The sequence below is a fragment of the Suricata suricatta genome, chromosome 16 (genome assembly GCF_006229205.1).
Source record: "Suricata suricatta isolate VVHF042 chromosome 16, meerkat_22Aug2017_6uvM2_HiC, whole genome shotgun sequence".
In the NCBI taxonomy this organism is placed as follows: Eukaryota; Metazoa; Chordata; class Mammalia; order Carnivora; family Herpestidae; genus Suricata; species Suricata suricatta.
In genome coordinates this window covers 43,579,190-43,583,282 of record NC_043715.1, presented here as the reverse complement: position 1 = coordinate 43,583,282, position 4,093 = coordinate 43,579,190, and the positions used below count along the sequence as shown (strand labels likewise).

The window sequence follows — 4,093 nt, the reverse complement described above, 5'->3', positions numbered from 1 at the left end:
AAGATAGTTGCAAATGACATATTGGATATAGGGCTAGTATCCAAAATCTACAAGGAACTCACCAAACTCCACACCCAAAAAATGAATAATCCAGTGAAGAAATGGGCAGAAGACATGAACAGACACTTCTCCAAAGAGACATCCAGATGGCCTACAGACACATAAAACGATGCTCAACATCACTCATCATCAGGGAAACACAAATCAAAACCACACTGAGATACCACCTCACGCCAGTCAGAGTGGCTAAAATGAACAAATCAAGAGATTATAGATGCTGGCGAGGGTGTGGAGAGATGGGCACCCTCCTACACTGTTGGTGGGAAAGTAAACTGGTGCAGCCGCTCTGGAAAACAGTATGGAGGTTTTTCAAAAAACTATCCATAGAACTCCGCTATGACCCAGCAATAGCACTGCTAGGGATTTACCCAAGGGATACAGAAGTGCATAGGGGCACATGTACCCCAATGTTCATAGCAGCACTGTCAACAATAGCTAAATTATGGAAAAAGCCTAACTGTCCATCACCTGATGAGTGGATCAAAAAGATGTGGTATATATATATACAATGGAGTACTACATGGCAATGAGAAAGAATGAAATATGGCCATTTGTAGTAATGTGGATGGACCTTGAGAATGTCATACTAAGCAAAATAAGTCAGGCAGAGAAAGACAGATACCATATGTTTGCACTCATAGGTCTAACAGAACAGGAGAAACCTAATGGAGGACCAGGGGGAGGGGAAGAGGGAAAATGAGTTGAGGAGAGAGAGGGACGCAAAACCTGAGAGACTGTTGAATACTGAAAACGAACCAAGGGTTGAAGGGGAAGGAGGAGGGGGGAAAAGAGGTGGTGGTGATGGTGGGGGGCACTTGTGGGGAAGAGCACTGGGTGTTATATGGAAACCAATTTGACAATAAAGTATTTATAAAAAAATAAATTAATTAAAATAAATTAAAAAATAAATATAATGTCTTTCATACAAATAAAAAAATATTTTTAAAGAAAACTGTGATTAGGGGTGTCAGGCTGGCTCAGTCCTTAGAATGACTCTTGATTTCGGGGTTGTGGGCCCAGCCCCACATTAGATATAGAGATCACTAAAAAAATAAAATGCTTTTAAAAATTGTGATTAAATAGGTCTATGTAAATGGTAACAACAGGGAAATCACTGTGACTGAAAAATATAATTCCTATCAATTTTTTAAGTTTATTTATTTATTTTTTAAAGAAACAGTATGTGTCTGCACGTAGGGGAGACGCAGAGAGAGGGAGAGAGAGAAAGGGGCGGGGAGACCAAGTAGGCTCTACACTGCCAGCCTGGAGCCCAGTGAGGAGCTAGAACCCAAGAACCATGAGATAATGACCTAAGCTGCCCCCACCACCAATTCTTGAATATTATATTTCATCAACACCTGAGATCCTCTGTGAAGGATCACAATGTTTTTCCACAGTAAGAGACAAGTGAAAAAAAATGCTATTTCATAGCAGCTGCTCAATAATTTGAGCTTAACTCTACTGGGCTCCAGTTAATACACCAGTTATTAAACTCTTGCAATGTATCTTATAAATTGTTATCTTAGTGTCAAGATACATATGTAAGTTAATTTCTTAAAAAGTTTTGTTGACAATAACTACTTCTCAATATTACATTATATACATATATCTTTTCCTGATGATTAACAAAACTAATAATAAACAGAATTTTTAGTATCGTATAACATTCCATCACATGGATGGAGTGTGAGTTACTTAACCATTTCCATATTGCTGGATATAAAGACAAAAAGTCATTCCCAGTTATCCCAAACTTCGATCCTACACCAGTAAGACTCAACCTTGTTGGGTCGTACATAAAATGATTACTATCATGAAATGGCAGACTTCCTCCCCACCAAATTACCCACTGACAAGTATATACAACAATCCTACATAATCGTAGACTTTTGTTGGCCTGTAAACCCATAAACACAGTCCAAAGACTTCATGTTAAGAACCCCTCTTTTGGTCCATCTGAGCATGTGATTCATTTTCCTGCTTGCAAGCAACCATCCTAATTAATCTCACATTTTCATTACTCTTGGGAACACAGAAAGCTGATAGAGAATGACTAAGAATCATCATTTAATACCAGTAGATACTATTAGTTAAGCACTCTTCTAATGGGCCTGGTACTCCTCTAAGAGCTTCACAGATTTAATTCAGGTAATCTTCAAAACCACTCTGTAAGGTAAATACTGTTATAATTCTGATTTTATGGATGAAGAACCTGGGACACAGAAATATTGCTCAAACTCACTCAGATTTAAGTGGCAGGCAGGATTCAAACTCTCAAAATCCTTTTATTTTTTTATACATTTTTAATGTTTATTCATTTTAAGAGAGACAGAGAGCGGGCAGGGAGGGGCACAGAGAGAGAGGGAGACAAAGAATCCGTAGCAGGTTCCAGGCTCCAGCTGTCAGCACGGAGCCCAGTGCTGGGCTGGAACTCACTGACTGCAAAATCATGACCTGAGCCCAAGTCCCACACTTAGCCGCCTGAGCCACCCAGGCGGCCCTAGGGTCAAAATTCTTAAACCCCTTATGCACCTCAGTCTATCCAATCACATGCCCCAAACAGACTTAGGCTGCAAACTCTCAGTCACAAGATCAGTACCTTCTGAAGACCGAATGTACCGCATGGTTACTATAAAGAATAATAAGGTATTATTATATGCTTGAGATCTGCTACAAGAGTAGATCTTAAGTATTGTCACCACATACAAAAGTAACTACGGGAGGTGATGGATGGTAATTAGTCAGAGGGTCGTAATTACTCCATTCCACGATGTATATATACTGAAACATGTATGTATTTATGCGCTAAGCATATATCATTTTGTATTTGTCAAAAATAAGCAAAATAAACTTATGATACCAAACACCTAACCACATTTGGCTGGTACCAAAATCTCCAATGACCCAGTCTCTTGGGAAAAAAATCCCCACCCCTACTCTGGAATCAATCATTGACGATATCTAAACAAACCCTCAACTACTCCTTAACAAATCACAGTCGGACACAAAGCATGAACATTACCTTGCAAAAGCGGCATTTCCATAATCAGAATATACAGCATATTCTAAATGTAGAACCGCACTAAGGAGGGTTATCTATTAATCAGGTCCCCTGCCACTAACTAGGCAGGAAAATCTTAAAAGCACAAATCAATGAATAGATCTTTCTGAAGCAGCCCGTTCCAAGGTAAGAAAACTTAAAAAGCCCAGTGCTCAGAAAATCAAATGCGCGCCGCGGAAACAAAGCAGCAGCACAGATTCTCACAGAACCTGGTTTTCAGAGGCGTGGCAGCGACTCGATTCACTTCACAGGCCTTCTCCGGAGCCTGGCAGGGCTGGGGAGGCACAGGGCTCCTTACCCGCCAGGCTTTTCCTGGCCGGTCAAAACCCGCCCCCCCGGCCCCGCCCCCGCCCCCCGCCCCCGCCCCCCGCCCATCACCACACGCGAGCACAGACCGGAGCCAGAGGCAGACGAGGAGAGGTGGGCGGTCACCCGTGACCGGCTCGCGGCTCCGTGTACCCTGCAGTTCTGTGGTCGCTACTGCTCACCGCCTGGGACGGCCCACGGCGTCTCCTTCCGTCCAGGGGGTCCTCCCGCCCCGAGAAGTCAGCCCTGACTCTGCCGCCAGAGCCCTGGGGGGGACCTGCATTCTAGGGCTCCCCCTCCGCCCTCCCTCTCACAGCCAGGCCGAGGTGGCGGGGGAGACCGAGGTGAGCGAGGACCACGGGGTCTCCCACTCCAGCACAGGCCGCGCCCACAAACGGGGCCCCGCGCCGCTCCCGCCTCACGAATTTAAACCCAGGCCGTCGGGGTCTCTGACTGCTAGCCCTCATTCGGGAAGAACCGCGTAGTAGCTCGAGGCCCCAGGACCCACCCGCGGTCGGGTCCGCGGAATCCGGCCCTTCAGAAAAGCCGCGGGCGCGACGGAGCCGGACTCCGCGCTCTCCCGGCCGCTGCTGGCTCCGAGCACCGCCCAGCACTCCGGGCGGCGGCGCCGGGCGTCCGCAGCGCCCACCTCGGCCCCAGCGCGCA

The 4,093-nt window shown here is 45.6% G+C and overlaps 1 protein-coding gene across 4 annotated transcripts in view; it reads right to left on the bottom strand.

Annotated features, from left to right (window-relative positions):
* The window catches only part of ZFP30 (ZFP30 zinc finger protein), a 24,938-nt gene that overhangs the window by 20,566 nt on the left and 279 nt on the right, over positions 1–4,093 (bottom strand). For 2 of the 4 annotated variants that reach the window (XM_029926246.1, XM_029926250.1), the window contains exon 1: positions 3,517–4,072. The exons of 1 other annotated variant lie outside the window; for it this stretch is intronic. The gene's annotated coding sequence lies outside the window, so the exon portion shown is untranslated. Of the gene's footprint in view, positions 1–3,516; positions 4,073–4,093 lie in introns of those variants that run through there. One more of the 4 variants, XM_029926247.1, reaches the window with a different exon arrangement.